The sequence below is a fragment of the Mirounga angustirostris genome, unplaced genomic scaffold (assembly GCF_029215605.1).
Source record: "Mirounga angustirostris isolate CCGP_5_RB_7025 unplaced genomic scaffold, mMirAng1.0.hap1 SCAF_3, whole genome shotgun sequence".
Classification (NCBI taxonomy): domain Eukaryota; kingdom Metazoa; phylum Chordata; class Mammalia; order Carnivora; family Phocidae; genus Mirounga; species Mirounga angustirostris.
The window spans coordinates 1,352,232-1,380,075 of record NW_026991711.1 but is presented as its reverse complement, the minus strand read 5'-3'; the positions used below and the strand labels follow the sequence as shown (position 1 = coordinate 1,380,075).

Here is a 27,844-nt window from a genome sequence, read left to right as displayed (position 1 = left end):
CCTGGAACTGGGGTCTCCAGCACGTGCCATGTAACTGACCAGCTCTCCTTCCAAGGCACCTCTTTTCACATAAACTGATTTCGGGGGGTTCTGCCACTTGCCCTTAGAGTCTTGATTAATATCCCAGCCCTTCAGGCTTCAGGGTCTGCAGTCAGGGGAAGGCTCCAGAACAGGCACTGAGGGCCCTAAGGGGATCTCTGTTACCCTATTGCCCCAGTCAGCCTCCCGGCTTCTTCCCAGTCACAGGTCCCTGAACACCACCCTCCCCACACAGAGGGCAGGACCCGGCTCACTTCCTGCGGTGATGTCACAGGTCCCTGAACACCACCCTCCCCACAGAGGGCAGGACCCGGCTCACTTCCTGCGGTGATGTCACAGGTCCCTGAACACCACCCTCCCCACAGAGGGCAGGACCCGGCTCACTTCCTGCGGTGATGTCACAGGTCCCCGGACATTCCACGGTATCGTGGAGACCAAGGTGGGCGAAGCTGAGGGCCTTAGGGGAAGGTCTTCCTCCTTCGGCTGGAGAGAACATGGCAGGGAACAGAGGAGTGACCCTGTTCGTCCTGCTGCTATCTTGCTGGCATGAAGCCAAGCTCCAACCGATCAATATGACTTCAGGTACGGTCACAAGTGGATTATCGAGGCGGTCGAAACGCTCGCCTCCCCGGGGCTGAATCCGGCCACCACGGCTTCTCCCCCGGGGCCTTCCCTACCTTTCCCAATTCATCGTTTATTTCTGGGGGAGAATGGAGTGCGCTGAACCGTTTTCTATCTTTGAAGACTTTTTTTTTTAAGATTTTATTTATTTATTTGACAGAGAGACACAGCGAGAGAGGGAACACAAGCAGGGGGAGTGGGAGAGGGAGAAGCAGGCTCCCCGCCGAGCAGGGAGCCCGATGTGGGGCTCGATCCCAGGACCCTGGGATCCTGACCTGAGCCGAAAGCAGACGCTTAACGACTGAGCCCCCCGGGCGCCCCTCTTTGAAGCCTTTTTAAGCCAGAACTCCATAGGACGCAATCGCCTTTATTATGGAAAATGTGTCACTCGCCCAGAGTCGAGGAATATAGCGTAAAGAACCCGCACCCCGGGTGTCAGCTGCACACCGGCTGGGGTCCCGCACCTTGCGCGACACGTATTCTCATTGCTCCTGGGAGCGCGGTAGCCGCGTCCGGCGGGCCCCGTCCTTCCACGCACACCTCTTCTTGCTAAGCGAAGCCGGTTTTCAGCCACAGGCAGCGTCCTTAACACGCGGGCACGGGCCGGATTCAGTCCCCCACGGTCCCAGAGGCCCTCGCTGGGGACAGTTCCAATCACCCCCGGCGGGCCCCCGCGCACCCCTGGCTCCCGTCCTCGTCCTGGCCCCTTCGGCGTGGAGGATCAGAGCGGCCCGGGGAGGCGGGGACTCGCAGGCCGTGAGGGCACAGGGCGGCAGGAAGGGGTGCTCCGTGACCCCCCACTTCCCGCCAGGAAGCTCCGTGCTCAGGCCACCTGCCCCCCTCGTCCACCTTCCTCAGAGGTCCCCAAAGACGGAAGGAAACGGGCCGGGACGGTGCCCCAGCCCCAGCTCCCCGGGGTGGACGCGCGGGCCCTGGAGGGTCCCCCAGGGGTTGGTGCGGCTCTCCTGGGAGCAGGCCCCCGGCCTCGGCCCCGAGCCCCACACGGCGCTCCCCCTCCCGGCCTCGCCGTGCCCGCGCTGACCCGAGGGGCCAGGCCAGCTGGCCGGGGCGGGGGTGAGAAGGCAGGCGGTCAGGGAAGACGCGAACGTCCCCAGCGTCCTTGTCTCAAGGAGCCGGAGCTCCCAGGCGCCTACAGAGGAGTGTCCTTTGTGCGGCTGTGGGAGCCGAAGGGTCTGTGACACGTGGGGGCCGAGTGTCGCCCACGGCACCGCGCGTCCCTCCAGCCCCTTCCTGCTCACGACTGTCGCGAGCCCGCGTCCCCGGGGCCGGGCCCCAGCGCGGAGGGACGGAGCGCTCCTGCGGCCGCCACAGCCAGCCTGCCCCTCCCAGACCGGCTCTCCTGCCCAGACGGGGAGCCCTGGGGGACCGCCGGCCTCTGCCCCGGCTCGGAAGACCAGTTAAGGGCCGAAATCCTTTCCTGAAAGCGAACACGGGTTCCTATGGCCGCAGCCGGGCACAGGGGCCCCACAAAGGCCAGCTGTGGCCACTCGCGCTGACCGAAAGCGCAGGCACAGAGACGGGGTGGGGACGCAGGAAAGCTTATCTCAGTGAGACCGAAGCCGGGAAGACGGCGGACTACACCTCCCAGGTGCCGAAACCACCCGCAGGCTTCTATGAGGAAACGGGGGCCAGAGGCCGGCAGGTGCGGGCAGGTGGGCGGAAAGGTCCGGTCGGTGTCTCGGTCCGTCCCGGGCAGGGTCTGGCCGGCCCCGGGCAGGCCTTACCCCGAGGGGCAATGTCGGTTCCCATCCGAGGATGTTGGCCCGTCTCTCGCCTGAGTGAAGAGATAAGCCGGAAAGAAGCACTTCATCAATTAGAAAGTTTGAGGTCAAAATGGAGGTAGTTGAAGTCCCGTTCATGCTTCCGGGGGCTCACCGCCTCCCCGGACAGCGCTGCCGTCGGCCACACGGGTCGGCCTGACCCCGAGGAGAGACTGGGGCGTCAGCCATGGGCCCGGTTTGCCTCGTTTGCCCCAAATTAACCAGAGCTCAACTGCAGAGGTCCGCAGGAGCCCTTCCCGGTGCCCAGGTTGGGCACTGTGCAAATACGGAGGAGGAGGGGCCGGGGGATCCTGGTAACTCCGGCGCCTGGCGGTTCGAAGCCCAGAGACTGTCAGTTGGGGGTGACAACAGGCGAAACACGTCCCCGCAACCGCAGTTGACGACGCACTTTAAAAACCGTGCGCATATTATAAGACATAAATATTTTTCTGCACACGCTTACTGGCCGACTCGCACAATACTTCCATTATAATGACGGGACAGACACAAAATGAAAAGAATATTTTTAACAAAGTGCCTGCAGACGCAGCTGTACCCATTCTTAATGACTCATTAATGCCTCATCCAAAGAGAACTGTACTTTTGTTTGCTTCGTTTACGGAAGGTCAGCACACTGGGAAGCGATTGTCATCTCAGCGCAGACCTTTTTACATAGATTTCCTGCATTGTTCCAAGCCCTCTGCGCGCAGATGAGTCCATTGGTATGCAGATTGTCCATCATTAAACCCATTTGAAAATCAGCGGCGTCATTGGTTTACTGTTGGAACCCGAGCGTCTACAGACGCCGCTGGCTTGCTCTGCAGCCGGTGGCCCTGCCCGGCCGGTCCCGGGGCTGCCCTCTCCCCTCCGGGAGCCTGTGGCTGCCTGGGGGCTGGACGAGAGGCTGACCTGGACCTCGAGTCGAGGACAGGGTCCAGGATCGCCCCGCTCTGAGCCAGAAGAGTGGCAGGGAGCCCCCGGCTGGTGCTGCCGCCACGGGGAACCCGCATCAGTCACCGCACACAGCCGGGTCCCCAGCGCGGCGGGTCCCAGAGGCTGCAGCTCAGGCGTCCAGGGAGCCCACGGAAGTCTGCCGTCTGGCCCGGCCCCCTCCCCCGGGAGAGCCCGCGTCTTACCTGTAGACAGACCGCCTGGAATGGCTGTGCTGACGAGGGGGACCCCCTCCCCACCGGGGAACCCCAAGGGGAACAGCAGTCCACACTCCCGTTCCCCAGATCCTATCCCTGAGCCTCCAGTCGGCGAGGAGGCGACAGTGTGCTTTTTGCACAAGGACGTGCGTGTCCCTCTTGGCCGGCTGTCCTCGGAGCTCTGCAAGGGCGGCGTCCTTGGAGCCAGGACGTCTGTTCCCCTGTGAGGGACGCGCCAGGGAGCGCTGCCCAAGAGGCGCAGGGCGCGTCACTCCAAACACAGCCACTCTGCTCACCACTTTGCAGATGAGAGCCCGGTCCTGGGAACCCCGGGCAGGGCTCTTCCCCTGCAGCAGGCTGGTGGGCGCCCCAAAACGGAGACTGTTTAGAGAGGAGTCGGTGCAAATTCAATGAACTGTTAAACTATTAGGGTATTTATTTCCCCCGTAGGTCCAACCACTGAAATGCCACCCAGTTCAAAAAGTCAGGAGGATATGCCTGGAGTATTTGGTAAGGAACCTCCTCATATCAGCATCCGGTCTGTATCTGGAAGGGTGGGTGCTTGTCAGCGGGTGTTTCCCAGATAACCTGGTGCTCCTTGCACAAGGTGGAGGGGTGCAATTCAGTTTGAGGCTAGAATCACATTCCCCGTGGCCCTTAGCTTTAATGCTTACACCCGAAGAGTCAAACTCCCAAGAAGTTAAGAAAGAAGTAGAATTTTAGGCCTTTGGACTAAAGAAGGGCCTTGGGACATCCCTTCTGAAAGTTAGGTCGTGAGCCAGCAGGGCTGAGTCACCGGGAGCTCGTTAGCAATGCCCAGAATCGGAATCGAGCCCTGCCCGAAGTCCTGCTGTGCTGGGAACCTGGGAGCTCACAGGGCTGTTCAAGAGAAATACAACGCAAGCCACAGATATTTTAAATTTTCTAGTAGCTGTATCTTTTTAGAAGAAAGAAACAGGTGAAACTAATTTAACCACATTTTATTTGATGTTACCATTTCAATGGGTAACCAACATAAAAGCACTCATGAGATATTTTCAGCGTTTTATCACACTGAGTCTTCAAAATCTGGTGTGCACTTTGCAACCAGAGGACATCTCCATTGGACCAGATACGATCCACGTGTGTCCACGTGGCCAGAGCTCCAGAGTCCACTGTTCTGGTCCAACGCTCATCTTATATTTCGTACAAGTGAAGCCTAGAGAAGCCCTCTGAGCTGAGAGAGGGGGCTCGGGGCTGGGAATTGGGGGTTCCCTTCTCTCGGAGAAGGAGCCTGGGAGCATGACGCTGGGCTGCCCTCCAGGCCTAGAAACTCAGACAGCAGAGTTCTGAGGACAACGCATGCCTGCCAGGTGACATGGACCCTTCCTAGGAGCGCCCTTGCCAGGACCCTGGGCTTGACCCCATTTCCAAGTCCCGTGTAGCAGAGGCTCGGGAAATCCCCTCTGACTGCCAGAGAGATGGTAGACAGACAGACAGGTAGATTGGCAGATTACATGAGCGAGTGAATGAATGAATGAATGTTCTAGTTCACTGTGGGGCGGCCACCGGCCGCTCACCTAAGCAATCCTGTCTCAGAATCAGAAGACGCGGTTCTGATGCCCGCAGGTTCCTTCCTGTCCCTGCAGCAGAGCCCGTCTGTGAGATGAAATGGTAACATCAGCTCTGTGTGGTTCAGGGCGTGGAGAGAACTCGGGTACACGGAGGACTCCGCCCCGCGCAGGGGTGCGTTAGACTCCCTTCAAACGCTACGTTCGGGTTAGGGAGACTGAGCTCCGGGCCGGCCTGGAAGGGCAACCGCGAGTCCCGGGAACCGGCCCCGCAGGAACAAAGCACCCCCAGGTCAGGAGAGGTGGTGGCCGATACTCCTAAATTTCCTGGCGGGTCTGACAGTCTCGGTACCCACAGGACTGGTCACCAGCACCCACTCCATCCCGTGGGCCAGCCACCCAAGGTCCCGACTACCTGGGAAAAAGAAAGGATAGAGTCACTGGGATTTCTGATGACGTTGTGGGGCTCTTCAACTAAAGCCCAGAGGGGGAACCGAGGCTCCTGCCCCCCCAGCCCCCACCACACACACGCACACACACGCACACACACACCTCCCCCGGGCGGAGAGCGGGAAGCCGTGAGAGGGAGACATCCGTGTCTCTGGAAACACGCGAAGTCCACCAGGTGAGAACAGCAGAGGCTGTGGACTCAGAGCTCCCCTCACCAGGCCGTCGGCCAGGCCACCGTCACGTGCGTGTGGCAGAGACCCCGGCAGGTGGGGCGGGGAGACCTCAGGGTGGCACAGGGACAGCTGGTGAGGGGTGCTGACATGGGCGCCGGCCGGGGACGGCTCAGGGGCCGGGACACCGGGGCAGCTAACCAGAAGCGGGTCCCGTGGGATGGGTCAGCGAAGCACCCTGGGCTTTCCCTGGTTGGTCCCAGGACTCAGGACATCAGGGGCAGGTGGCCCCGGGGGGTGGGGGTGTCTGGTTTCCAGGATTGCTGCTGGAATCACCTTCCTGCAGGGGTGACTTCTCGATGGCAGCCCGGCTGTCTGGGCTGCGGCTGACACAGTGGCTGGTTTTGTTTTTATGTAGGTCTGGTCATTGCCCATTTGTATACTCAATATCTCATTTTCCAGAAAAGAAAATGTAACCATAAGAAATTAGGCATGATCTGGAGACAGTTTTCTTTTTTTTTTTTTTTTTTAAAGATTTTATCCATTTATTTGAGAGAGAGAGTGAGAGAGAGAAAGAGCACAAGAGGGGGGAGCGGGAGAGGGAGAAGCAGACTCCCTGCTGAGCAGGGAGCCCGATGCGGGACTCGATCCAGGGACTCCAGGATCATGACCTGAGCCGAAAGCAGTCGCTTAACGAACTGAGCCACCCAGGCGCCCTGGAGACAGTTTTCTCACTTGCACAACTGTCGGGCTCCCTGAAGGTTTTTGCGACAATCAGATGCACGGTGCTTCTGGAGGCTGTTGAAAGGTTAGGTTTCGGCTTGCTCCCCTCCTGCTCTGGAAGTGGAGCGAAGCCCGCTGGCTGTGGGCTCCCCTTGGCCCTGAGGATGGACACTGTCCATGGGAGCTTGTCCTGTGGCAGCGGGGACATCCACAGCTGATAGTATTTAGTGGCCCCAGGAGGCCACCGCAGCCTCCTTCCCGAGGTGGACTGGTTCCAGGAGCACCCACTTCTCTGTGCCCTTCAGTCGGGCTCCTGTCCCCTGCTGGTCCCTGCCCGCCTTGGGGCCCCCTTGTCCTCAGCCCCTGGTGGGTGCTCCGTAAGGTGCGGTGCACGGTCACACATGGAGAGTCCTGCCCCTCACACGTGGCCGGTTTGCTCAGGACAGAGACTAGGGGCCAGGGCTGGGCCGTCCTTGCCTCCAGGCACCTGGACAGTTTCTGGTACACAGTAAGTGCTCAATAAATGTTTGTTATTCACATGAATAACTTCTCTGTGACCCAAAATCTAACTAGACACCATGATTTTTAGGGACTTAACACTGTAAGTCTTCTTCTGCATCATAACTGGCCCAGAAGAGGGGCCGAGGTCTCCCCAAGGTGGAAGCAGGTGCAGCCAGAGTAGGGCAGCAGTGAAGAATGCCCCTGGCCACATGAGCCGAGCAGAGCGCGGGGGCTCCACCACCCAGGGGCTGCGCTGCTGTGTTACCAGCCGCTCAGTGACGTCCAGCCACGTCCCTGAGGCCACCCCGGCATCCCTTGAGCTCATGCCTGTGGTCATGGGTGGTGTCCGAAGCTCCAGAATGGTGGCCACTCCCAGGGCGGGAAGAAGGAAGGGTGCAGGTTGAAGCACCCGCGGTCTTTGCCAGGAGAAGCGAAGTTCTTCTCGGAGCCCTTTGCATGCCCTGCTCCTCTGGGATGCACACATGGCCCGGGGACAAAGTTCAGGTTCTGTGGGGAGGAAGGAGGACAGCGAGGCTGTTGAGGAGGAAAGCCGCAGAGCCGCCCAGAGCATTTCCCCGGGCATGTCGGCCAAATCTTGGTTTCCAGTGGCACCTGAGGTCTTCTCCCCCTGAACTCATGTATCTCCCATGACCCAGAGCCAGGGTGGACAGCCGTGTGCTTTGCCCAGGACCTCAGGGCTCCCAGGATGTGGCACTTGCCTGCTGAACCAGGAAAGTCTGGGCAAACCAGGGCAGTGGTCACCCTGCTGGAGGGGCTCCAGTCCTAGTGCGTGGACCAGCCAGTCAGGGTGCCCGCTGGGCTGCAGAGATGGGGCAACTTGCCACTGCCCCCTTTTCCTTTGCATTTAGCCTCCATCACGGTCCCCAACTGTGCTAAATGCTGTCTCTGCACACTGCTTTATGTGAACCTCCTAACAAGCCCAAGGAGATAAACACAGACCCATTTTGCAGATGAAAAAACTGAGGCTCCAGGAGGAAGCTGCCTGGATCACGGTCCAGTGAGAGCAAAACCAGAACGTGGGTCCCCTCTGTCGGACACGAAGTCCGGTGCTCTTATGTTAAAAGCTTCCTGGGAGAGGTCAGGAAGACGCAAAGGGAGAAAGCAATGCTGCGTCATGCAGAAATCAGGAAGGACACCGTGCTCACACAGGGACGGCCTGGGAAAAGTCTCAGAGGGGACGGAATGACGGGGTCAGCGAGAAGTGTGACTGCACCTGGGGTCAGGCTTCTAGCATCGTGTCTTTGGGGGACAGTGCTTATTCGTCCAGGGTATCTGGATGGTCTCAGGTTTCAGAAACTGTTGAGGGAGGCAGAGGTCTCCCAGCCAGACAAGGTTCTTTAGGAAGCCAAATCCCGTCTGCATGGTGCTCCTCGAGTCCCTGTTTCTAGTCCCTGCTTCATAGACTGCCTCATGTCCGCGTAGAGCAGAAAGGTATGGATCCTGTACCGCTGGCTTTAACATGTCCTTGTGTGCTTTTCCCAAGATGAAATGCTAGTCCGAGAGATGTTGGATCCAAATAAATCATCAATGGCTGGAAAACAAAGGACGGCATCAACAGTAGCAACAAAATTATTCACGGAAAAAAGCAAGTATACATTTTTAAACCTATAATTGCATATATTCCTGGGTCTGTGGTGGTGAAGACACAATCCCATCTTTCTGCTTTCTTTAAGGCCAGCTACTTCTGGGGCAAAAGCAAATGAAACGTGAAAGAAACAGTTGTCGCAAGCCATTTCTAGAACCTTCCCGAGACCGAGGAGGTCAAGCCCGGGCGGGCAGAGACGAGTTCCCTCTATGTTGGGGTGGTCTCTGGGGTGCACATGCAAGCAAGGTCTTGTGCTCAGGCTGCGAATGGGGTTTAGCCACCGCAGGAAAACGGGGCACATGGAAATAGGAACTTTCAACTACCAGCACACTGACGCGTACCTAAGCCTTTGGAGAGAGTGGGCGGTGACCATGACCCCGTTCCACGGGGGCTAAAACTACGGTCTGAAGCGCTTACCCGAGGCCAGCTGGCTGGTAGTGAGCAAAGATAAAGAACGTGCTTTTCCAAAGTGCAGCTTCATGGTGTTCAGAATGCACATAGACCCATAAACTAGCTCGTGGAGAGCCAAGGCCGAGTGTCTGGGTGACACTTGCTAAGGGGAGAGCTGGGTATCCGAAATCTACACGCAGTGCATGAACTACATTCAGCAGCAAGAAAGTTCAGCTTTGTCTAGAAATTGTGCATCCAGATGTAAATTCCAGTTCCTAGGATTAGCATCACCCAACATCTGCCGAGGCCCACACGGCTGGGTGCAAGGCGGTCAGATGATGCCTGACTCTCCTACATATTAACTTGCCAAAGCACATTTTCAGTAGAACTTGAACACTCCATTAGCACTCCATAAAATACAGTGTGGACCAAAATGTCCATATGTGTGTAATCAAACAATTGTTTCCTTATTTTTTTCCATGTTCTTCATCAAAGATCCCATCCTGAATGAGAATTTTCAAGTTGGTGTTCCTCAGAATTATCATGGACTCCCAGATAATTCACAGTTCTCTCTTGGCAGTGAGGACAAAATTTTCAATAATGGTAAATGCAACCCGCTAATCCCCTACCTGCGTGGAGAACCCAGTGGGGAGGACGGAGGAGCCAGGCAGGGGCAGATGGGGACAGCCCCGTCATGGAGGATGAAAAGTGTGGCTGGACAGGGAGGCAGCCCCACCCGATGTGGGCAGATTTCCAGCTCTGTCAAGGAACCGCCAGCCGCCCACCCCTGCCCATGACTCTGACCTCGGGAAAGCACGGCCTGGAGGAGGAAGGCAGGAACGTCCCTGCAGGCAGGGGGCTGCCCAGAGGAAGGGCCTCCACACTGCCCGCCCCTCCCAAATCCAGCTAGGTCAATGCCCCTCCCGGGGGCGGGTGGGGAGAGCCAGTGCCCCCCGCCAGCCAGGGAGGCCCCCAGGAGTGGGGGGAAGCGTCCCTCCAACAGCCGAAGTGGCTGACATGGATTCCAGTCGGCCAAGGCTCCAAGCGGTGCCTGGGGGTGACAGATCTTTCCTTTACCCTGAAGACTACACAGAAGAAAGGTCACCTGTGCAGCTCAGGGGACACCTGCCCTGCGAGGTGTGGGGCTGGGCCCTGAGGCAGGACCTTGTCAAATGGCAACTTTCTGCTTCTCTCACTCCCTCTGTTTATTTATTGGGAGTTTTGCCCCGAGGAAGAGCTTGTCCCATATTTACTCATTCTTTCCTTTGTTCCTGCCTCATTGGCTCACCGCAGATTTGCCTTGGGGGCTCCATCCATTTGGTTCTTCTGTCTTGTTGCGCCCTCCTCTTGAACACTTCCCTAATTTCTGGCGCTGTGAGGACTTTTAGGCTTCTAGCCCTTTCCCTGCCCCAGCCCTGGAGTCTGATTTCTTTTCCCAGAGGACAGAACTTAGAAACGAAGACATGGGTGCTGGGCGGACTTGAGGAGAATGCCAATCCTTCCAGCCTCCCTCCGCAGGCAGGGCTGGAAAATGTGTGACCACACACGGAGACACACGCACACGCAGACACACACACATGTGCACACAGAGACGCACAGACACGTGCACATGCAGAGAGGCACACACACATACAGAATTAGATTGTACTGTCGCCCACCCTCTTCTCTACATAAAACCACGACTTCAAGCTGATAATCTGATTCCACCCAATATCACAGAATTCCTCCAGGCCTCCCTCCTGCTCCTTTGCAACTCTTTGTTAAAAATATGGCTCCCATTTTCCACAATAATTTAAGCACTTGCCTAGTCCTAGAGGTTTAGAATTTGCTACCCTGCACCCCTGGAAAAATCAGATCTGCCAACAGGAGAATGGTGTTTGTGAGGAGTTCTTTGTCTCCAAAAATATGTAGTTTGCAAAGTCACCTAGAGTGGGTCTTTCCTCCTGCCCATTCTCTGCATGTCTTTCTTAGCTCATTGCTACTATGGGCATATTTTTTTGGTCTCCTCGTGCTGTTGATTTTAGATATTTATATTTGAATATGTGAGCATTACCGTGGTTTTAAAAGTCATCACAATAGAAAAAGGTACATACCGGAAACTACTAGCAGCCCACCATGATGTGCATCCCCAGGGCAGCAACCCCAAGAGTCCTGTGTTCCCTTTGGTACAAATGAGGAGATGAGCATACACTCATATCTCCATCCCTCGTTAGATGAAGGTGCTCACCGTAAATTCGCAGCTTCTGCCCTGTTCCCTGCACACTCTGTGCTGAGAGCCGCTCCAGCCTGTCACAGAGAAGGAACCGTGGCTCCTGCCCACGTGTGGTCTTTCTACTTGCTTCTGTTTACATTGTTTCTGCAGTCACACACGATGTCGCAAGGAACAGCCCGGTGTGCATGTGTTTGCCTATTGTTGGACACGTAAATTCTCATAACTGGGAGGCTGGGTCAGCAAACGAGTAAATACATATTCTTAATAGTCAGATGACATCTGACACGATGCTTGCATGATAACTTTCCAGGCCACATTTTTAGATTAAACTTGAAAATGATATTGGCATTTCAACTTAAAGTTTTAAAATAAAGTATGGGACAAAACCTTCATAAGTGTGTAATCAAAACAATGTCCACCTGTTTTTTCCATGTTCGTCATCAAAGAACCCAGCACTGATGAGAGTTACCAAATCGGCAGTCCTGAGGGTTATGGTGGATCACAGATCTCTCCTGGTGGTAAGCACAGACTTTCCAAGGGCTGTAACGGCTACTTGGTAACCACCTTGCCTACGTGCCAGGGAGACCCGGGGCGGGCCAGTCATCTGCCTCGCTGGTTATGAATGAGAACGGCTCTACCACCATGTGCTTTACCTGTTTTATTTGTGGGTGTGAGTGCTATTGATTTCTGTAGGTTAATTTCTTGTTCTACTGTCTTACTAAATTATTTTATTGCCTCAGTTCAGTTTATCATTGATTCTTTAGGGTTTTCCAAATATATTGCATTATCATGTACAAATAGAATTTTCTTCTTCTTTACCAATATTTTTGCATCTCATTGGTTTATCTAATTGCATTGGCTCATATTTCGAGAATAATGGTCAAAAGTAGCAGAGTTAGTGGGTTTCTGTGCCTTGTTCACCATCTTAGCTAAAATACCCCTAGTGTTTAGCCAATAAATAAGATTCTGGTCCTAGGACAAAGGCATACGTATTTTAACAACTGAAGAAAGTATCCATCAATTTTTTTACATTTTGTCATAGTCTTTTTCATTCTTTGGCAATACCAAATTTTTGTTCTTTAGGCCTAGTAATGTGAAGTGGTGTATGAATGGATTTTCCAATATTGAACCAACCTTGCATTCCTAGAATAAATCTTACTTGGTCATGTTGATTATTTTGGATTCTGCTCCTCAATGTTTTATTTAGTATTTTTGAACCCAAATACAGTTCATAGGTGTATATTAGTCTGTAGTCTTTCTGTACTATCTTTATCAGGTTGAAATGTCAATGCTATACCTAATTCACAATAAAGAATTTAAGGGTTTTTCCTTCCTGTTTGAATCTCTTAGAAGATTTAGAGCTCTGGGGCGCCTGGGTGGCTCAGTTGGTTAAGCGACTGCCTTCGGCTCAGGTCATGATCCCAGGATCCTGGGATCGAGTCCCGCATCGGGCTCCCGGCTCAGCGGGGAGCCTGCTTCTCCCTCTGACCCTCTCCTCTCTCATGCTGTTTCTCTCTCGCTCGCTCTCCAATAAAGAAATAAATAAAATCTTTAAAAAAAAAAAAGAAGATTTAGAGCACTGAAACCATCTGGTCTTTTCAGATCTGTTAGAAATGCCCTGTGAAACCATCTCCTTCTGTTTTTTCTCAGGTAGTTCCTTAGTAACTTTTCCTGTTTCTTCCAGGAAAAGCAATTCATTTAGTCTCTCTTAATCAAATGGAGTCAATTTTAGCAAACTCCATTTCCCTGGAGAACGACCCATTCCTTCTGTGTTCTCAAATGTATTTGCATGGAGGTCCCTAAATTAACTCATTATTTTAAAGATATCATTTGTCCCCACTGCTATTTCCCCCTTGTCATTTCTTATTTTATAAATATATGCTTTTTCTTTTTCTTTCTAATCAGGTAAACTAGTAGCTTGTCTATTAATTTTTCCCAAAAGCTAGGGTATTGACATATTAACTAACTTCACTATATTTCCATTCTGCATTTTATTAATTTCTACCTTTGTCATTAATATTTCCTTTTTTATGCTTTTTTTATAGTGCACTTTGTTGCCTGTCTTCCAGTTTTAGAGCTGAGTAATACATTTATTTCATGTTACTAATAAGTGGTTGGTGCTCTGCTCCTTTAAACATAACCCATAGATTCTCATATATAGTGTTTTAATTATCATTATTTTCCAGAAATTCTATACATTTTAGTTTGCACTTCCTTTTTACCCAAAAGTTGTCTAATAGAACGTTTTCCAATTTTTAGGTGGTAGGACCTTTTCTCTTTGTTTCTGTTAATAATTTCTAGTTTTTATTATACTATGATCAGAAAGTGTTTTTAATAGTTCCACTTTGTGGCTGACTTATGTTTTCTCTGCGACCTGATATATTATCAGTTTTTGTGAATATTACACAAGCACTTGAGAAGGTGTGTCCTCTGCTGTTAGGATGGGAAGGGTGCTTGGTGTGTATTTATCATGTCTGCTTATCAACGATGTTTTTGAGCCCCCTCTCTGCTTCCCTATTATTTTCTCCCCTGATTCTTTTACTAGGATGGTGTGCAAATTCCCCCACTATAAATGTGTTTTTGTGTGTGTATCCTTGCATTTCTTGTAGTTTTTGCTTTACAAGCATGATTCTTGTGACGTTTTGTGTGTGGATTATCATGAGCATTATCTCTTCATTGTGAACTCTAGCTTTCAGTATTAAAAAGAGCCCTTCTTTGTCACGTTTAATGCTTTGGGGCTTAGATTTTACTTTCTCTGATATAAGGATCGCCACGATCTGCTTTCTTATTAGTTCAATTTACCTGCTGTATTTTTGTCCATTTCTTCATTTTTAAATAACTAAGCTATATGCCTGTATATATACAATATATACTTGGATCTTGTGTCAGCCCTTTAATTAAAAGGAAACTGCATCGTGAAGTACAAAGCCTCCCTCTGGGGGAAGGGTCAAGAAAACTGAGTCTGAGCCTGCATCACTTCTTTGCTTCTCTCACTTCCTGCTACAGCCTGAGTTAGACCTTCTAATATTTTAGAAAAAGCTAAACAGAAGGGTTAAGGCAGCTCCCACTTCAACTTGGCTCCTAAAAACTGAGGGGAAGATGTAAGGTGGAGCTGGGATCATTGGTTTCCTGGGGAAATCGAGGCTGGTTTGCTTCCATGCCCCCACCCACCGGTCACAGGAGCCCTTTGTGGCCCCTCCCCCGTGGACTGTGGCCTCCCGAGGGGGATGTCGTGTCCTCCTTGCCACCCTGCACTTTGTACGGAGCAGGTGTCTGTGGGTTCTGGATGAATTAACGAAGCGCCACAGCTGAAGGGGACCCCGAAACCTTGGGGTTTGTTTGAGCACAAGACCAGCAAAGATGCTGCTGGGGAATGTGTGGAGAAAATGTTGATTCATTAACACTGAGAAAAGGCAAGATTCCATAATGTTCTCACAACTTCACAAGCAACTGAAAGGCAGTTCAATAGTCACTGCACGCTGCACGAGGCGCTGGTTCTGGGCCCACAGACGAAGCACCGAGGACCTGGCCCCGCGGTGCTCACAGACTCGGAGGGCAAACGGGCCCGGAAGACGGCGGCCCAGAGGAATCCGGCTGGAAAAGCAGGTGGGAAAAAGAGAAGCTTGTGGAAGGCGAACCACAAAGACAAGCCTGGCAGAGAAGAAAGACGAGACAAGGCAATGGGACCATCTGGAGAGAAACCACCGCCTTTGTGGGTGCTGGCACCACCTTTCCAAAGGAAGAGGTTCCCTCAAGCAGGCGGTTTTCAAACTGCTACCATGAGTGGGCCATGAAATCAGCTTTCGGGGTTGGCACCAACACTTAAAACACAAGAAGGGAACGAAAGCAGAGCGCACGTGCTGATGGCACTTCTGTTTCCCGAGACAGAAAGACCTAGGTCATGACAGCTCCGTCCCTGCCGCCGGGGGCTCCTCGCCACGCCGCAGGGCAAGCGGGCTCCAGCTGCGTTATCCATCTGGGCACCTGGGCTCGGTTCTTACGTCGGTCAGAACGAGGGACTGCAAGAACGGATTGTCTCTCTGTCCCGGGGACAGGAGTCCCTGGTGAAGGTCAGCAGCTGGTTCCCTTGGAGGCCGTGAGGCATATCTCCCATGCTCTCCCAGCCCCTGGTAGTTTCCCCGAGGTCTTTGGGGTTCCTTGGCTTGTGGAAGCCTCTCCCTGACCTCTGCCATGTTACCACGTGGCCTCCTCCCTGTGCGTGTGTCTCTGTGTCCATAATAACACCAGTCATATGGGATTAGGGCCACCCTGTTTCCAAAGGACACCAAAGGCCTCTAGGGTGACCCATGACACCACCGGGCAGCAGATACCTTCAAGCCAGCGCCTGGGAAACAGGCCACGGGGTTTCCCCACTGAATGTGGACTGCATTAAAAAAGCAGTAAATACTTTGTCATTTTAATTTAATTAAGAAATAGTGCGAGGCTCAGAGAAGCCCTGTCTTCTTTGCTGCACTGTTTCCCGTCATGGTCGTCCGGGCCCTGTTAACCGGCGCTGGCCAGGGACGGGAGGGGAATGTGGGTCTCACGGGGGTGGGGCGGGGCAGGTGGCCAGAAGGCTGCTTCTGAGTGACCAGTGTCTGGGACCCTTAGAATCTCAAACCCACCGTGGGAGCTCTTCTGTGAGAGGCTGTGGTCTGGCAGGGAAGTGACCTTCCAGAGTCTTCCCACTCCTAAGCCAAGACTGACGGGCCTTCAGTTTTGTCCAGCTGCTGTAATACCAAGAGCATTCCATGTCTCATTCGTGGGCTGAACCTGTGTTTTTGCCCTGAGCTTCATTGTTGTGGAAGGGAAATCAGGAGGAAATTCAGCCAGCACCATGTTGCCTGTAACCATGATGACATTACCTCCAGGGGCCCTTCAGCTCCTCATTGCAGGAGAAAGGGCCCCACAAGCCAGTGGTCCCCATGGCTGCCCACAGGCCGCGTGTGGGTGTAGGCATGGAGGAGGGCGGGGGTAGGTGACTTGTGGACAGGCCTGACACTGTCGCATGTGGATCTTAAGTTCCCAGACGGGGGTGGCAGTCCAGACCGCCAGCATGGGAAGCCGCTCTCACTGCCTTCCCCGATGTGGAGAAGCGGATTTTGCAGCCAGTGAGAGAGTAGCCGTCTCCCAGAGGACGACTCGTCCACAGAACTCAGACGCTCTACCTGCATCCCTGCAACGCCATCCCCCCCACCCCCAAGGCCCAGAGCACCGCAGGGGGGACCCAGGACAGACAGGCTCTGGAAGGTGCCACGCGGGCCCACGGTAATGCATACAGCAGGCATTCAGCGGAGTCACTGCTGAACCCAGCACCCACCGGATCTATTTTCTCCCCAGAAGCCACGTGAACGTAGCCCCCTCCACAGAATGAGCAGACAGTGGGAAGATGCCCAGTGCGGCGGTCACTGGATGATGATGATGTAGGGGCGGACGCACAGACCTGTGTGTGGACACATGCCTCATCTGAGGGAAAGAGAGCTTCCGGTCTAAGATGATCTTCTGGCCTGAAAAGCTGTTTCTTCAAGTCAGGAACTTCTACTCTTCCTTGGGAGGACCTGGAGGAACCCACCGGGATGCTGCACGCGTTCTAATGGAGGCTTTCTTGTCTACTCCCCTCGCGCTTACCCACACTCCTCTGTGTGCGTCCGTGGAATGGGGCAGACCGTGGCCCCACTGGGGGTTGTGACATTCACCGGACCGTGAGCCCCTCCAGGAAGCCTCATGCACGGTGCCCCTGGGCCCCTGTATCTGGCTCCCAGTCGCCACTGACTCATGTTTGCAGAGTTGGCGAGTGAGCTGATGAACAGTGCACGTAGTTGTCAACAGAGCGTCGTCATGAGGGTAACTGTTCCTCAGTGACCGTGATGAGCATTATGGTAACGGTGATGCTGCTGCCCTGGGAGGGCTCGCGGTGTGCCCTGCACTGTCACCTCTGAAGCTCTCCCTCGGCCCTCACAGCAACCCTGCGTCAGGCCCATTTCCCAGATGGGGCCTGTGAGGCCAGCAGACCGAGGCTCTCGCCCTAGTGGGCCCCAGGGCCTGCTCCAGCTGCCGGGTGGGAGTCACACCCGTTCCAAGGACACCTAAAGAACCCTGTGCCAGCCGGTTTCCCACAGCCGCCCAGAACAGTGAAGACCAGCTCTGCTGACGAGCTCTTGGTTTTTCCGGCTCTGTGGGCGGCCCAGCACCCCTACCTCCACCCTTCCTGTCTTTCGCTTGGCAGATCCCACCTGCTCTGTTAATGTGCTGGAAACATTGCCAGGGAGAACAATGAGGTGGTGATTTACCTTTCAGGTGTTCACTGCAGGAAATGATTTCCATCTAAGAAGCCAGCAGGGAGCACTTTCTGCCTCCCTGTGGGGCCTCAGGGGTGGGGACCAGGAGCCCTGGAGCCCCGCAGAGCTTGGCACCCCCAGCAGGCATGACCCTCCCCAGCCTTTGTGGGCAGATTTATCTAGAACTTTCTCCTGCCCACAGAAATAAAATCATCTCCCCTCAAGAGTTCTTGGGCAGTCAGTTTTCCTGATGTTCTCTTCCCTTCAGCACTGACTTCAGTACAAAGTGGAGTTTTGCTTGTCCGTTGTCCAAAACCCCCAGAGTTTGCAGTGATTTCGTCTAAACTACATTAGAAGTCAACCCATATTATTTGTAGACAAATGGTCACCTTGGAAAACAGTCAGTCATCATCTTTGTCTCTGGCCAGCAGTGGTTTGGGGGACTTGGGGGCTTCTAAATTGGAAGGAATGAGTAGTTTATAACACCTCCCTGAGGACTAACAGATTAGGCTGAGCCATTAGAAATGACGGTGCAGGTCACAGATGGTCCGACGCCAGTCCCTGCAACCTTGTCAGGGGCCCCCGCGGCTCAGCGCAGCTGGGGCGCCCCTCGGGCTTCCCTCTTCTCTGTGCTCGGCCCTCGACACCCAGGCTCCACCAGGAGCAGACACGCATCCTGCTCCTGTTGCCGCAGGCGGGGTATCTCCCCCTGGACAGGCTTCCCTGAGCTCCAGCCTCCGCCCCAAATGGACACACAGACAGGCTCACAGACAGTGGGTCTCTTGCACCTTTGTTCCACACGCCGAGCCACCCCAAGTGTTTTGGACCCATTGTTGATTTGAACCACCTGCCTTCCCCAAAGACATAAACCTATAGTGAACACAGCACTGGCCTCCTGAGCCACGCCTTGGGATTGTGAGGCAAAGAGGGTTTAAAGTAGGCTCCAAGGAATGAATCTCTAATGTGAAATTCTGGCCACACAGCAGGGCACCTCTCGGAAACTCACTGGCTCTCCTTCCTGGGCTGGAATAGTTCTCCTAGGCTACTAAGTGGCAGGATGCCACTGATCATGTAATAGGACCTTTCCCTGATGCATGATCATTTTCGGCTTGATCTTAACCCTGGTTCTTACTGGTATTTGTCATCTTCCGATGGGAATCTAGCTAACCCTCCTGACGTCTTTCTGGGTTAAAGGGGGTGCGAATGGACAAGTTTCTGTGAGGCATGGGAACGTGAGACACAGTGCAGGCAGAGGGTAGGAGTCCGTCAGACCCTGGCTCCCCCTCTTCTTGGCTAAGTTAAGTGACCACCCCTCTCTGAACCTACAGTTCATCATCTGTAAGCCAGGGTCAGAGTGCCTAAAGCAGTGGGGTTGCTGGGACGAGTAAATTAGATGACAAAGGTAAGAACGTGGGGGCAGATCCTGATTCGTAAGACGTGTTAGGCATTCTTACTAGACATCCTGTGTTTCGGTAGGATACAGTGCGCTATAGTGAAATTCATCCTCATTACAAACTCACGTAACCTTCACCACAAACATGACACAGAAGAGGTGCATCACCCAAAAATTCCATGCTCTCTGTACTCCGCTCCTTCCACCACCTCCAGCCCTAGCAAATACTCACTTGTGTCCTGTTTCTATCATTTTCCCTTTTCCAGAACGTCATATACCACGTATGCCATGTAGACTTTTGAGTCTGGTTTCCTCAACTCGCACAACACATTTGAGACTCATGCACATTTGCCTATCGCTGTCCCTTTCTTTCCATGGCTGAGCAGTGTTCCCTGGTGGCCGCCGCTGGCTTACACATCATGCACCAGCCGAATGACATCTGGCTTGTTTCCAGGTTTGGGAATTACAAATAAAGCCCCTGGGAACATTTGCATACAAGGTTTTGGGTGAATGAAGTGTTCTTTCATTTAGGTAAACAGCTAACGGCGTGGCCGCTGTGTTTTGCTTCGTAAGGAACTGTCGGCAGAGTGAGAGCTGCCCTGGGTCCTCCTCAACACTTACTGTCGTGTTAATCTGCATTTCCCCAATGACTAATACTGTTGAGCATATTTTCATGTGTTTATTTGCCAGCCAAGTATCTTTTTTGGTCAAGTGTCTTTTCAAATATTTTGCCCATTTTCATGGGTGTTTTCTTACTGTTGAGTTTTGAGAGGTATTTATGTATTGTGAGATGTGTGACTGGAAAGATCGTCTGCCGGTCTGTGGCTCATTGCATAGCAGTGTCTTTCAAAGATCAGGAGTTCTTAATATTAGTCAAACTCAGTGGATCAATTTTCATTTTTGGTATCAAATATAAGAAATCTTCGCCTAATTCAAAGTCACAAACATTTTCTATGTTCTTTTCTAGAAATTCTGAAGTTGTAGATTTTACATTTAGGGCTATAATCCATTTTGAGTTAATTTGTATATACAGTGTATGGTCAGGATTATTTTGTTTTGGTTTGATTTCTTGCATAACTGAAATCCAGTTGTCCCAACACCATTTGTTGAAAAAAAACCTCATCTTTCCCTGTTGAATTGCCTTTGCACATATATTGACAATCAGTTGATCTTACACATGTGGGCCTATTTCTGGGATCTATTTCGTTCCATTGACCTAGGATCTATTCTTCTTCAGATAGCACATTGTCTTGGTCACTATATGTTGATACCAAAATTTGAAATCAAGTAGTGTGAATCCTCCCACTTTGTTCTGATTTTCAAAATCAATTAGGTTATTCTGGTCTCTTTGTCTTTTAAAAACAGCTCATTAATTCCTGCAGAAAATTTTGTTGGGACTTTGGTTGGGATTGCTACAAATCTATAGATCGGTTTGGTGGCACTGACTTCTTAACAGTGTTCAGTATTCAGTATTCAACTCACGAATGATGCCATTCAGGGGCACCTGGGTAGCTCAGTCCGTTAAGTGTCTGACTTCAGCTCAGGTCATGATCTCGCAGTCCTAGGATTGAGTTCCATGGCAGGCTCCCCACTCAGCAGGGAGTCTGCTTGTCCCTCTCCTTCTGCCCCTCCTCCCACTAGTGCTCGCTCTCCGTCTCTCAAATAAATATGAATGACGCCATTTATTTAGGTCCCTTTCAGTTTCTCTCACCAGTGTTTTGTAGGGTTCAGCATGAAGACCTTGCATATATTTGATTAGATTTATACACAAATATTTCATAGTCTTGGCATTATCATAAATGATCCTGCTTTTTTTAAATTTTGACTTCCAATTGTTCATTTCTAGTGTATATAAATGTGATTGTTTTGTACAAGACTCTGCACCTTACCACCTTGCTCCATTCACTCTTCAGTTCTGGAAGCTTTCCTGTAGATTCTTGGGGATTTACTACATAGTGAAGCATATCATCTGTGAATAGATATTTTCTTTTCCTTTCCAATACTTACACCTTCTATTCATTTTTTCTTGCCTTACTCCACTAGCTCCAGTACAATGTTGAAGGTTAAATACAAATGGTAAGAACGGACATTCTTTCAAACTTAGGTGTATCCATTGTGGGCATAGAGAACTTTTTTGTAAAAAGTCAGATAATAAATATTTTAGTCCTTAAGGGCAATATGGTTCCCTGTTGCAATTACTTATCTCTGCCATTGTAGCACAGAAGTAACCAAAGACAATACATAAAAGAATGGGTGTGGCTATATTCTAATAAAACTTTATTTACTGAAACCAGTGCTGATCCATATTTGGCCTATAAGCCATAGCTTGCCAACCCCTGATCTATTGAAACGATCAGTTGGTTTTCTTTATTCTGTTCATATGGTGAATTACATGTCTTGATTTTTGAGTGTTGAACCAGACCTGTATTTTCAAGATAAACCCATGATACAGTTTCCTTTTTATATATTTTGGATTCAATCTGCAAAAATTTAGTTCAGAATTTTTGCATCTATATTCATGAGTGATGTTGGCCTATAGTTTTTTTCTTCTCTGATGCTCTTGTCTAGTTTTGGTTTCAAGGTAATGGCTTCACAGAAGGAGTTGGGAAGTGTCCCCTTTTCTTCAATTTTCTAGATATGTCTGTATGAAATGGATATTACCTCTACATAAAATGTCTGATAGATTTACCAATGAAGACATTAAGGCTTATATTTTCTTTGTGGAAAGATTTTAAGTACAAATTTTGTTTCTTCTGTAGATAAAGGGCTATTTAGTGTCTCTATATCTTCCTTAGTGAGCTTTGGTAGTTCGTGTCTTTAGAGGAATTTGCTCATTTCATCTAAAGAGTAAAAGTTGTTCATAATAGTTTCTTATTACACTTTTTAATGTTTGCAGGAACTATAGTGATGTCAACTCTCTCATTCTTGATACCAGTAATTTGTGCCCTTTTTAAAATCCCTAGCGGTCTAATTAGTAGTTTATCAATTTTATTGAACTGCACAGAGAACCAGGCTTTTGGTTTCATTTTTCTGTATTATTTTTCTATTTTCCATCATAGTCATTTCCTCTCTTAATTTTATTATTTTCTTCCCTCAGTTTATTTTGAGGGTTTTTTTCCTCTCCTTTTTTAAATGACTTGTTAACAGGAATACTTAGGTCGTAGATTTGAGACTTTTCCTCTTCTTTATTATGAACGTTCAGTTCCTCTTAGCTCTACTTTAATCTCATCCTACAAATTTCAATATGCTACGTTTTTATTTTCATTCAGTTCAAAATGCTTTATAACTCTACTTTTAAATTTGTGCTTTGACCCGTAGGCCATTTAGATATGTGCTATTTCATTTTCAAATATTTGGAGACTTTTCCAATACCACTATGTTATTGATTTATGATTCAATTCCGTTTTGGTCAGAAAACACACATTATATGACTTGGATGTTTTTAACGTATTTTTTAAAACTTTCCATATGGCCCTGAATATATCGTACTTTAGCAAGTATTCCATGTGCACTTGAAAAGAATGTGTATATGTTGTTGATTTGTGGAGTGTTTTATAAATGTCAATTAGATCAAGTAGGTGAACCATCATGTTCAAGCATTCTATATCTTTATTGAATTTCTGTCTCCTTGTTGACTCAACTATTAAGAAAGCAGAATTGAAACCTCAGATGATAACTGTGGATTTGCTCACCATCTCTTTTGGTTTTACCACTGTTCATTTCATGTACTTCGAAGCTCTTTCATTGCATTTCATCTGCATGCATAAAAAAATGGAATTGTTATATCTTCTTGATGAATTACTGCTTTAATATTAAGAAATGACCCTCTTTATTCTTAGTGATATTCTTTGCTCCTAAAGACAGTTTGTCTAAAATTTAAATAGCCACTCTAGCTTTCTTTTGATTAGCATTTGCCTGGGTGATCTTTTCCATCACTTTATTTTCAACCTACTTGTGCTTTATATTTAAAGTGGGATTTTGTAGGCAGTGTACAAGTAAGTCTTGCTTTTTTATGTAATCTGAGAATTTATGCTTCTTGAACTATGGGGTATGGTGCTATGATAAACTTTAATAGCCCTGCCTTCTAATTCTATTATCTATGTCATTTCTGGGTCACTTTTGATTGATTAATTCTTCTTGTTATAGGTTGTTTTTTTATAGATCATACTTTATTGCTTATATTCATGCCTGGTCATTTTTGTTTGGATGCCAGATATTATAAATTTCACTTTGTTGAGTGTTGCATATTGTTGTATTTTAAAAAATACAAAAGCTTTGATCTTGAACCCAGTTAAATAACTTTGAAAGAGTTGATCCTTTTGAGGTTCTCATTTAAGCTTTGTTAGTTAAGACCAAGCAGTACTTATTCTCAGGCGACTATTCCCCAATACTGAGGCAATAAAACTCTGAGTACCCTCCCCAATGCCTTGTGTCTAATGAGGCTTTTTATGTGTACCAGTGGGGACACCATCTGTTTCTGGCCTGTGTGAGCTCTGGAAATTGTTCTGTCACCCTTTTGGGGGGTTCTTTTTCCATCTCCAGGCTTCCTACGGCTTCTCACTGACCTGTACTCAGCTGGAGACTCAGGACAACCCTCTGCAGGTCTCCCAGTTCTCTGACCTCTCTAGCTGTTTTGGCCTCTCCCAATTCCATCTCCTCCTGGTGAGACCACAGGGCTCTGCCTATGTCCTCACTTGTTATGCTGACAAAACTCTCCAGGCAGGAATGGGAGCAGTCATGAGGAGCCCCTTGTCAATTTCCCTTCTCAGGGATCATGTCCCTTGCTGCCATTGTCTGATTATGGGCAATCATTGTTTCATATCGTTTTTCCTAGTTTTTAAATTAAATTGGGAGGATAAACCTGGTCCTCGTTACTCCATCTTTTCCATGCATGGAAGTTCAGATAGTGGACTTTCACCCATGTGGTTCCACATGGGAACCCATGTGGGAATCCTATAGCTATGAAAAGCCCTGCATTTCAACTCTGACAGAAGCTTCAGGATGGCCTGAAAGGATTCTTTCCCAGCCGGGCTTCACACCATCTTGGTGACCTCAGGCAAAGCTGCTTTGCCTAACTGGGATTTCATCTACAAATGGAAAGTAAACATTTCCCAAAAGCCTCATCAGGTGCATTGATGTTCAAATGGAACCACACCTACATAGGCCTATGTAAATGTTACCATGATATGTGGAATCCTAAAGGCTATAGATTATACTCCATAAATAAGGAAAATTAAGATGCAAAATTTTTATACTTATTGATGAATTATATGTTTCTATAAGTCAGTCAGCCTGAATTGTCTGCCAAAATTTCCTGAGCTATTTCCTCTAAAAAAAATGTAAATGTGGCTTGAAGTGTTCAGTGAGAGGGTGATGTTGGCAACAATCTTTGTGGTGTAGATTGTCACTGGAAGACACAGAAACAGATGGCAATCGTGGCCTCCGGGAGAAAGCTGGAAATGAGGGGTCAAGTATTGGAAATGGCCTTACTTTCCACAGACCTTCTTTTTCAAATTTTAAAATTCTACCATAAGCTTATAATACTTTTTACAAATATGAATTTGTTGCCTTAAAATAACTTGGGAGTAATATTTTAAAAGCCTAAAGCAGCTTGAAGGCTCTGCAGAGAGCTTCCCTCTCTTGTTGCCAGAATAACCAATGGCCTGTGTGATTTCCAGAATGTCTGAAAAGTCTTCATGACCCAAAGCACCACTCCCGACATCCAGAGTGTGCCTGAACTTCAGGTTCTATTACCATCTAAGAGTCCCATGGGACACATGTAATTTTATGCCATAATCATTAATTTCCTATTGGCATTAGCTTCAACAAAAGATTCACTCACTCACTCAAAAAATACCTACGGAGCACCTGCTAGATGCTTATATGTAAATAAGGGGTTGTTCTTTTCTAAACACCCGCAGAGCAGTGGGAGATGCAGACCAGCCAGCAACAACTTCGGATTCATATGTTGGACAAATATAAATGTGCTAAAGTTAAAGTTTTTCTTAAGAGTTCCTGGCTGTGTTCAAATGGAGTTTTGGGAGAACTTCAGGGGGGTGGATCTCCTTGATACACTTTGAAAGTAGGGAAGGTTGGGAAGGAGAAGGGTAAGAAGACCCTGTGGGCCACAGTTAAGGCTGCATCCCGAGGAAGGGAGCCTCACAGGCTGGGTGCTGCTCTGCATGGGCCCTCTCCCACCCCGACTCTGTGCTGCCGGTCCACCCTGGACCGACCCCATGAACCCACAATCTGCCCCTCTCCCCAGTGGCAAGACCAGTCCCACACAATATTGTTAAAAAGGCCTGGACAGGGCAAGGGTAGAAGTTCGCACTTTTGAGGAGTGAAATGTGTTACAAAATATGTGTCCAGATGCAAGGACAGCATCCAAGTGACCAAGAGCATCACCCACAGGGGGAACCAGGCAAACACATCCTCAGAGGGTAAGGAGAAAATGGAGAAAGTATGACGAAAGCAAGTCTCCACCGAGTGCCTGAGCATAAACCATACACTCTTGGTTCTGGGCCCCCTGAAGGCCTCTGAAGTTGAAAAGGAAAGATGTTTGGGGTCATGCCTTCATGATTGACCAAATCTTGATCATTGTACTTATTTTTTCCACAGGAAAGAAGAACTCACAAAATGAGCAATATAAAAAACTATCAATTCTGGACAAAATCCTTCAAAACATTGGGAAAACTTCAGGTAAACTGGAATAATAGATAAGTGGCTCCTTATGCTGGGTCGTCCCCCGCTGTGAAGAGACATAAACCATCTGCTCCAGGGAACTGCTCTCTGGAGGGGCAAGTGACTCAGTCCCTGGGCAGACCGGCAGGGAGCCCCCGACGGGTGTCCTGTGTTGTCAGTGCGGGACTCCTGGCCCCCCCGAGTCCAAATCCAAGGAGTCATGGGCCACGTCCTGGGCGTGTGGGGCTGCCGTCTTACACCCTGCGGCCAGGCCCAGGAAAGTCCCCAAACCTCACTGCGGGTAGCCTCCCACCTGGAGCTGAGCCCCACACCAGTGGGCATCCCTGACCTCCATCCCCCGACCCCCTTCCCTTTCAGACAACTTCCTATGTGCTGAAGTTGGTCCACAAATTTCCCCCTAGTGGCTTCTGTTCAAGACCCATGCTTCTCCCTGGAACTTTCCAGAACACCTCTGAGCCTCTTCTCCAGGCCAGTCCTCTCCTGTCTTCCCAGCCACTCCCACGTAGACTCTGTAGTCACATAGGTGGTTCAGATCAACACCTCCAGCCTTCTACCTACCCCACACCCGTGATGCACCCTAAGACCGGCTGGTTTTGGGGATGCATCACACCCTAATTTCAAGCTAGTGTTCATGAAGACTTGCAAGGATTTGTAAATGTGACCGCTAAGCCACATGCGTTGGCTCCTTGTAGATCCAAGTGCAGGACCAAACATTTAAACCTGGCTAGCTTCGTCCCCCTTCACCTAGTGTTTACTGAGCACCTACCACGGGCCAGGCACCATTCCGAGTTCTCGGGATTTCACACTGCAGACACAGACAGCCCCGCCCTCACAGAGCCCACATTCCAGGGGACTGTTAGGTCATCTCTCTGCTCCAGTCTGTTGGGACCCTCTGAGTCTCCCCTCTTTTGTCGCCTGTTCCTCCAAGCCCCCGATCATGCTCAATGCGGCCAGCCTGCCATCTTGCCCTTTGTGTAAATGCCAGCCAGGATGGAGTCCCAGACACATCACTAGAGACCTCCCGGTTGTGAGAGTTGTCACCAAGCACAGCCAGGAGCCACTTGGATGCTGCGGGGCTGGAGCCAGCCCTGGGGCCTTGAAATCCCAGCCCCCCCTCCCCGCTCTGCCCCTTCCCCCAGCAGGACTCCCCCCAGTGTAATCGGAGGTAGAAAGGGAGGCTAGTGGTTGCTCCATTCACGGCAAATTCACCGACTGGTACTGATATCCAGCCAATTTCTGCTGCTTTAAACAGATTTCATGAGAGACTTCACCAAACTCCCGGTTCCCTGGGACTGGAGAGTTCTGTCGTGAGAACAATAAAGTCTCCAATGACTCAAATGTCTAAGGCAGGGCCTTTCCACCTGATGAAGCCCCTGCAGGCTGGCCCTGTGCCTGGATGTCTGGGGGATGGGCAGCAGACACTCCTCGAGGTCCAGGGCTGGGGCCCCAGCTGTGGGTGGACAGGAAGGACCAAGGTCCTTGACCTCCCAGGAGCCTGATGTCACAGGAGTGGGTCCACAGCCGGCTGCCCCCGAGGGGAGGAGGCCCCCCCCAGCCCAGCCAGCAGAGCTTAGAGGAGCCCCCACTGGGTTTGCGGGCAGAAAGCAGTGGCAGGGAGGCATTAAAGGGTGCAGTCTGGCCCCCCACCCTGTCCTCCTCTCTGTGACTCCCACGGCCTCATGCTCCCCAAGACCCTGCCAGTTCTCTCCCCAACCTGGCTCACTGCCAACCTCACCTGAGCCCACACCTTCCCCTTCTCCCTCCGGCAAGGAACACTGCCCCGTCAGCCCTGATCTCTCTAGCTTCCATCTTGTCCCCTACCATCCTCTGCGCATCTGCAGGGTGATGTCCATCGTGCAAGCTCATCCCCACCTGCACCTCACCCCCCCACCCCCCCGCCCGGGACCTTCTCCTCCCATGGCTCTGTCCAGCCCCCACAGCCCCTGAGACTGCAGCCCACAGACTGGGGACGCTGGAGGCTGGCTTCATGCTTCTCTAGTTCCTGCAGCTGCAGGACTCCCCAGGAGGGTCTGAAAGGCAGGCTCATGGGAACAAGCAGAGTGCATCAAATTTCTCAAGGAAATCTCCTCTCTCCAAGCAGGGAACTCTCTCCAGTAAGTGGAAGAGGACGGGGAGGCTCTGAAGAGGTGCAGAGGGCAGTCAGCATGGCCATCTGCTCCAAAGGAGCCCCCTCTATAGGAAATCCAGACTTCGTGAGACCCCACAGCCCCTCAGGAATAAAGAGCATATATGTACACATGTTGTTAACCATGCTGCACA

At 50.6% G+C, this 27,844-nt stretch overlaps 1 long non-coding RNA gene across 2 annotated transcripts; it reads left to right on the top strand.

Annotated features, from left to right (window-relative positions):
• Positions 1–186: 186 nt before the first annotated feature.
• On the top strand, positions 187–27,844 carry LOC135363803 (uncharacterized). Of its 2 annotated transcripts, none has more exons than XR_010409872.1 (7): positions 187–621; positions 4,040–4,099; positions 8,488–8,589; positions 9,475–9,582; positions 11,638–11,709; positions 25,481–25,561; positions 27,663–27,844. It is a non-coding gene; the product is annotated as an uncharacterized LOC135363803 (long non-coding RNA). The 2 variants fall into 2 exon arrangements; XR_010409871.1 differs by having other exon boundaries at positions 190–621; positions 27,666–27,844.